This window comes from Elephantulus edwardii, unplaced genomic scaffold (assembly GCF_000299155.1).
Source record: "Elephantulus edwardii isolate Elephantulus edwardi_28Jun2011 unplaced genomic scaffold, EleEdw1.0 scaffold00180, whole genome shotgun sequence".
In the NCBI taxonomy this organism is placed as follows: domain Eukaryota; kingdom Metazoa; phylum Chordata; class Mammalia; order Macroscelidea; family Macroscelididae; genus Elephantulus; species Elephantulus edwardii.
The window spans coordinates 1,863,953-1,872,326 of NW_006399930.1; the positions used below are offsets into that span (position 1 = coordinate 1,863,953).

Below are 8,374 nucleotides of genomic sequence, written 5' to 3' on the forward strand. Positions count from 1 at the left end.
CTTAATAACAACACATTGTACCCCCACCAACTGTGTGTGAGCTGATTAGATTTGCTGGGTTTAGCTAGCAATGAGCTGTGGGCTGGAAGTCTTGAACTCGTGGAGAGCTCTTGTATTTAAAAATTATGTTTACAGCATTGAAGTCTATGAGGGAGAGAATAGTTTAAAAGTATTAATTATACTTTAGGGCATTATGTTTATTATAAGAGTACGAAATGAGGGTTGCAGAGTGGATTATATTCGGGGTGGGGGTGGGGTGGGGTGTGTTGGGGGGGATTGTGTACCAATGAAAGAGATTTTCTTTTGCTTTTCAAGGAGCGGAGCAAAGGGGCGGGGCGGGGAGAAAAGTGCAACAATGAATGAATGGAATTCCAAAATCTCTGTAGATGTTCATCCAAATGAAAAAGAAATAAATGAATTTAAAAAAAAACAAAACTAAAAAAAAAAAAGAAAGTTGGTTGGACGCTAAGTCTCCAGTTTGGAAGCGGATGTGTGAAGTGGTTATATTCTGGAAAGTGAGTTCTTTTGTTTTGGTTTAGGGTGTTGACTGGTTGTTTTTTATTTTATTCATCATTGTTAGCTGATTTGATTTGCTAACAATGAGCTAGCAATGAGCTGTGAGCTGGAAGCCTTTTTAGAGTCAATCAGGACCTGGCGGATGGCCTCTGTACTTAAAAGTGGACTGGGCCCTCAGGCCTGGTGTTAATTGTGTTTGGGATGAATATTCTTCTAAGTGGTACAATACAGGTCTGTAAATTTGCTATACTGAGATTACTTTGGGTTGCTTTAATGTTGAACACTGTGGCACTGATGTGTCAAATGCCATAATGCTTACCCACAGCGGACAATGTTTGGTGTAGTTTCCAGATTAAGACAAGATTGGAAGTACAACTGGCATCCACTTCCTAAACAACATGTCTCTGGAAACTCTATGAACTTAGAGAAATGACAGTGATCATAGAACATAGTTCAGGTATTATGTTCATAGAGTTGCAATGAGTTGTGCCCAATTCAATGGCATTTGACAATAACAACAACAATTTATCCTCACAGTAAGATGTAACCGAAAATACACAAAAATTGTAGCATTGTTTTTCAGAATAATAAAAAAAAGCAGGGAATAACCTAAAATGCCCATTTAAGGAGAATAAATGACAATTGGGGTCATATTCATTCAATAAAACTATGCTTCTCTGTATAAAAAGCACGATCCATACAATAACATATGTTGAAAATAGGTACACACTGAAGAATGCATTGCTGTGAACCTATTCATTTTTATGATATTTGACAGCAGGCAAAACTAACCTATGGTAATGTTGATGTTGTTGTCATTAGGTATCATTGAGTCAAGTGCAAATCACAGAGACCCTAGGAAAGTAGATCTGAACCCTCTTCCATCCTGTGTCTGATACACTTGAACCAATTGTTACTGTTACCATTTCAATCTTACTAGCTAGAAAAATAAGAGCTTCCTTCCCACACTTATCTTTTTTTAAATTATTATTAAATTTTATTAATTTTAATGAACATTTACAGAGGTTTTGGGTTTTCATTTATTCATTGCTGCACTGTTTTCTCTACCCTCCTCCCCTGTTTTAATTGTCCAGTTGCCACAGTGCTTGTCAAAGCAAGTTCTGATTAATCTCCTTTGTCAGTGTGTCCTTTGCCATTCCCTATCACTCCTCCCTGAGAGAGACTTCACCCTGATTCATAAGGAAAAGGGGATGGTGTACCACACATATCTTTTTCCATAGAACAGCCTCTTCTAGAAACACGTCCAAATTATGAGAAAAAACTTCATCCAAGGAGCACTTTGAATGCACTTTTTCTAAGATTTACCTATTCATTCTTTTGGCAGTCAGTGAGATATCCAATATTCTGCTCAAGTACCACAATTCAAAGACATCTATTCATCTGTTGCCATCCTTATTCATTACTTAGTTCCCAGATGCATAGCAAGTGATTGAAAAGACCATGGCTGGAATCAGGTACACCTTAGTCTTCAAACTAACATTATTGCTCTCAAATATTTTGGAGAGATCCCTGACAGCATGGATATATTCACTCATTAAAATAAATTGTTTTACCTCTTAATTTAAGCACATTTCAGAATATGTACATTTTACTGTGATTATTTTTTTAAAAATTAATGTTGTAGCTCCATTACAGTTCCACCTTTGCCTTAAAAATCCATGGCATGCTTCCAATGCTGTATGATATATGATATCAGGTGTGTGTTTTTTCACGTGTTTATTTTATACGTTGTCTAATTATTTCCAATATCCTATTTTTCCATTGGAGAGCTCTGGTGGCTTACTGTAAAGATTCACCCTTCCAACCAAAAGGCATACAACTAAAATCCAACAGGTACCCTTAGGGAGATAGAAGGGCAATCTCCTCCTGTAAGATTTACTGCCTCTGAAAACCTGATAGTGAGTCAGCTCTAAGTGGATTTTTACCCAATAGTATATAACATAGGGAGCTCTGGTGGCCTACTGACAAGAAGCTGCATTGCAATACCCAAGCCACGTGGTTTGAGGACACCAGTTTGAGGCCACCAGCTGCTGAGGAAGAGATGGGTGGGCAATCTCCCATGCAGTTGCTGCCTCTGAAAACTTACTAGAGGGTCAGCTATGGGTCGTTTCCAATTCTGTAGTACACAGCAACAGCAGTACATAAAAACAATACAGCATTTTTTGGACTGCTTTAATCTATTCTTTGTTTTATTCCAGAGTGTGAGTGTTTGTGTGTGTAATTTAATAGATGTATGAGATGTCTTTTTTCCTTTTTTTAATTCCAAGGTCATCTCTTTTATCCTTCAAGCTCAGCTAAAAGACACTACAGAGAAATAATCAAATATGAACAAAACTGGCTTTTCTGTTAACTGCCTGAATCCAAAACAAATCTGCTTCTTTTGGGCTAGACTCTGATCACAAGATAAGAATTGTTGATACAACTGCTTCAGTGAATATATGTGAACTGAGTGCTTTTTAAATTCAGAAGGAAAAAACCTTCCGTTTTTATCTTATTATTATCATATTCTCGACATAAGATGAGACACATTTATATGATGAATAAAGGTTTAAAAATATGAATCTTTTCAACCCTATTAACCTTTGGATAAATGGGGGGGTGGAAGTTCCTGATCCCTCATTTTCATTTTATGATATTAAAAGTTCAACCAACCCTGATATTCTTGGCAATAACTTCTACAAGATACACATCTCCTGAGAGTAGATCTCAAAATAAATTTATGAAAATGTCTGAAAAGAAGAAATAGGAGCTATGCTTATTGAGTTTTTATATTTAAAGGAAAATATGCTGCTAAATTTGCGTGGAAGATCCAACATTGTAAGACAGAGCATAAATTACAGAAAAGTATTTATGACTTCCTACCTTACTGGGTTTCCTTCTAAAGAATCTTCATGGAGTGGGGTAGAGGTGTCATTAACTTGTTCCTTTCTGGCATCTCCCACATTGTGTACTTTCAAGTCAACTGTGGCTCATAGCCACCTTATGCAAAGTGGCTCTGAACTCTGTCCTATCCTGAGCCAATGTCACTGTCTCCAACACACCTACCTTCATTATCCCAGTTACTGTGGTGATCTATCTCATCCAGGGTCTTTCTTGTGCTGTTCCTCTACCCTTCTATGTATGATATCCTTCTCCAAAGACCCTTCCAACAGCATACTCAAAGTATGTGAGGTGAAGCTTCACAATCCTTGCCTTCAAAGAGCAATTTGGCTTTACTCTTTCCAGGATAGACTTATTTGTTCTCTTGGCAGTCCATGGTATGTTCAATACTATTCTCCTGCACTACAACTCAAAATCATTGATTTTTTTCTTCTGTTATCCTTCTTGGTCCAGCTCTCTGATGTATCTCAAGTAATTGCAAAGATACAATACCAATGGGCTTTCTCACCCTCTAGGCAGGACAATAGTATTCAGTGTTAACCACAATTCATGTCATCACACCCCTGGGAATTCTTGCACATAAGTTTGAAAGTATTGTTATAGTTTGCTCAGCAGTCACTCCTGCTTCTGGTACTTGTAGCTGTATTCCTGGACCTAAGGTTCCAGCATTTGGCAAGAAGAAAATAATTTTAGGTAATGTGGGGAAGAATTGTATAGTATCACCCAGTATATGTTCTTACTCACTCTTCTCCAAATATCCCTGATAAACATAAGAATGTATCAAACACAAACTGCCTTTGTTGTTGTTTTGTGTCCACAACTTAGTGATCCTATGTAAAATAGCTCAGAACCCTGCTTTATTTTGAGCCAGTCTCACTAACTCTGACACACCTAATCACGTTGCCCCAGTTACTGCATCAATCCATATCATCCAGGGTCTTCCTCTCCTGTGCTATCCCTCCACACTTTCTTTAGCTCTTCTCATATTAGGTGTGAGCACACACTGGAAAGCATGTGAGCCAGTACTTCATACCTTTATTCCCCTACTGCTTTAGATAACAAATGTTACAATTGGTCATTCCAATTCTATATGAGACCATTACTCTGAGAGTTGTTTTCATCATAGTATGTCCATGTAATACTGTGATCTCTTTCTTTTTTTAAGACAGCAAAATTAAGTTTATTCTGTGTACAGAAAAGTCAGTGTACATCAGCCCAGGTTGGTGGCGAGTTCTTTGTCCTTGGCCTTCTCCAATTTGGTGATTCAGGCCACTGACTTGGGCCCCAGGACGTTGGCAGTGGATTTCATCTTATCTGTCATTGTAATTGGTCCTGATGGCTTCCACCAGCTTTGCCAGAGCACCTTTGTTTCCCAGGTTCACCTGCATGTAGGCAACAGTGGTGTAGGTCTTTGGATGGACAAGGTAGCCCATCCTGGCCTTGTCCTTGATGATGCAGTAGGGAATTCCCATCTTATGATGCAAGGCTGACAGCTCAGTGGAGTCCATACCATGTGCAATCACCACCAGTTGGGCCTTCTTGTTCTCCACAATGGTGGTGACGGTATTCAGCCTGGCATGGAGGACAGAGTGTCTCTTGGTGGGAGCATCTCCTTTACCAGCAGCCATCTCAGCCCCAGCCAACAGCCTCTGCTTCTTTTGCTTCATCTCCAGTCAGTATCTGTGAGCCAGCTTCAACAGTTAAGTAGCAGTCTGGTGGTCCAAGGCCTGGGTAAACTGGTTAATGGCAGGTGGCACCTTGAGCTGTTTGTTGAGGATTGCCCTTTGTCACTGCAGTCAAATGCAGCTGGGCCATTTGACAAAGCAGGTAAGGTCCCTTTTGGGTTGGATGTCCTGTCCGATGCCCAAGTTCTTAGCCATTTTCTCGAACAGGGTATTCACTGCTTTCTTGGCCTCCTGCTTCTTGACTACAAAGAGCACTGCAGACACATTTTTCCCTTTGGCCTTCTTTCCCTTCAGCATCTTTGGCAGATGGGCCCATTACATAAGATTCTTCTTGACCTATTGCTACAATCTGTAGGTTGTAAAGAGTGTGCCTTAGTCCGAGGACAGATGGCTCAAACTAGTATTGTAGTTTTGTTTTGTTCCAGTCTTTCAATAGTATTTTGGGCATTTGCATCAGTTATAGAATATGGAAAACCTAGGCTGGAGTAAGTAACTATTGCTGTGAATACCCATTTGTAGCCACTAGCTGCCATTGGTACAATATAGTTGACTTCCCAACTAAACACAGGGTCATCCCCCACCTTGGAATCTGTCCCATAGCCATCTACAACTTCTTTCTCTATTATTGGCAAGCAGAGCAATCTTAATGGGTGTTTTGTGCCTCAAAGGGAGAAAGAAATACGTCTAGTTTCAGTCCATTTCTTCATTGTAACATCATCCCTATGCCCACTAGAATCCAGCTGGCTACCTTAAGCGAGTACACCAACCTGTCTACCTGCTGGTTCCAATCACCCTTTGCTGGAAGACGGTTCTTTTGATGGGAATTAACATGTCCAATTCTATTACATCCCATGAATTTCCAAAGTGCTTCCCATATGTCCTTGTCCCACACAGGTGTCCCTTTAATAGTCCAGTTTTCCATCCCCCTTTTTACCTTTTTGCTAAGCCATTAGCCACTATGCATGAGTGAACAAAAATCCAAACATATGAGCTCTTACCATTGTCCAATTCCTTAGGCATTGCTAAGAAGAAAACATGCAGTTCAACCCATTGTGGGGATCAATTCTTGCCTTCCTCAGGCAGGATCTTCTCATCAACTGGTCTTAATACAGCAGCTTTCCACATCAAATGTTATTCATGTACCCAGGAACTGCTGTGAACCAAGCAGCTCTTTGCTAACCAGCAGAAAGCGGTTTATAAGGCCCTGTCCATGTGATAATGGGCTCTGGTCCAGGATAAGACCAATAGGAAAAGAGGCCACTTGCTCATGGATACAGTGGCTGCCTCCCTGCATTTCCCTAGTGGCTTGTTCCTGTTTGAACCATTTCCATTTTTTCACAGAAACTTTGGAGCTCTCTGTTAGAGTCTTTCTCCAACATTATCTATGGCATGTTGGGTATTTAAATTTTCCTAATAGTCTTATATCCTCTGTCAGTGAAGCAGTCTCAGCCAATGCCCAATAGTTGGCAACAAATTGTCTTTCAAATGATGCGTATTGTGCAGTAACATCAGGAAATGTCCTTTTCCAGAATTGCAATGGATATCGCAAGTCTTGCCTTCTCAGAGTTTGCCATGAACTCCAATCTACATAAGCACCATTTTCAGATACTTTGAGAATCAGGTGTGTTTATAGATCATAAGGGCCTAGGAGGCAAGGAGAGTGAGACTGCTTTCTATATTTCATCCAAAGTCTTCAGTTGCTCAGGAACCCATTCAAACACAGTTTTCTTTTGAGTAACTTTATGGATGGGAGCTAACAATATTCTAAGATGTGGGAATGAGTCTTCCAAAATCCAAATAGACCAATCAAACTTTGGAGTTCTATATAGTCTTGGAGTAGGTAATGACAGCAGCTTGTTTTAGTTGCCTTTATAAAGTCACAGGTGACTCCAGTCCAGTTTATTCCTAAGAATTTTGCTGTTTGGGCAAAGCCCTGGATTTTTGTTGAACCAACTTCTGTTGGTCATGTGGGCATCTACTGTTTTCAAATCATCCCCAATCTGTTTTTCAGTGTTTGCTATTAGCAGGATATCAATTCAATGCATAAGTACAATGAATATCTGGACCAAGTCCAGATCTCTTCTAACCAGGCTGTGTCAGTAGGCTAGCAAATTAAAATAATTCTGGGGTAAGACTGTCAAGGTAAACTGAGATTGTTTCCATGTGAAAGCAAACTGTGGCTGGCTCTTTCCTGAGACTGGGATGGAGAGAAAAATAAATTGTAAGATCTATCAATCTGTGTCGGTCTCCAGTGGTCTGCTGTATTTTCTACATGGTTTTATTTTTACATTGTATTTTCTATATGTCTGAGACTGCTGATGCCACAGATGGCACTATTTTATTTAGGCCTCTATAGCCTATAGTTAACCTCTATGAGCCATATGCCTTTTTTTATAGGCTGTACAGGGCTAGTATACAGAGAATTTTTTAGCACCAACACTCAGCTTTTGGAGTGTCTTTAATTAAGGCCATTATATCCTTTGGTCCACCAGGTATTCTGTATTCATTAACAATCTGAGTGGGCTCAGGCAATTCTGATGGTTCCCATTTAGCATTTCCAATCACCATTGGCATCAGGGTAGACCGAAATGCCCTCAGTTTTACAGTATCTGGTAGAGTGAGTGTTCCTCAATTAAATATAATATTTATACCAATAATCATGCAGGTAAGGAAGATACAACTATTTCATTAAACATTTATTTATATTTTCCAATTCTCATCCAGACTTTCACTTTAGTGCCTTAATTACTGTATTCCCATATCCTCCTAATACAACTTTTAAGTTCCTTTAAGATTTTATCAATAGGTTTGAGGACTACAGTACTTTGGGCTCTGGTGTCCAGAAGCCCTAAGAAGGTTTCTTCTCCAATCTAGGACGTTTTACCCATAAATGTACTTATAGCTACAGGTCCCCTGATGGAAGTCGGAGCAGAGTCTTCCCGTCAATCTGTATTTTCATCAACTAACTTCTGCTTCAAGTGATTACAGGTGAGGCCACCTATTATTAACTCATGATTGGGTTAAATAGCACAAATTTGTTTAGGCCTTTGTGATGTGAGGGAAACAGAAAGAGCCTTCATTGCTCCATCCAACCTGTGCCTTAGTAGTGTTGCCTTTGGACCTTTGCATCAACTACACCAAAGTCCACTGTTGTTGTTGTTGTTGTTATGTGCCGTAGAGTCGCTTGCGACTCATAGCGACCCTATGTACAATAGCCCTAAACTCCGCTCTGTCCTGTGCCAATCGCACTGTCTCTGACACTCCCATCCCAA

The 8,374-nt window shown here is 39.8% G+C and overlaps 1 pseudogene; it reads right to left on the reverse strand.

Moving 5' to 3' along the window:
* Nucleotides 1-4,627: 4,627 nt before the first annotated feature.
* On the reverse strand, nt 4,628-5,399 carry LOC102866802 (annotated as a pseudogene).
* Nucleotides 5,400-8,374: the final 2,975 nt, after the last annotated feature.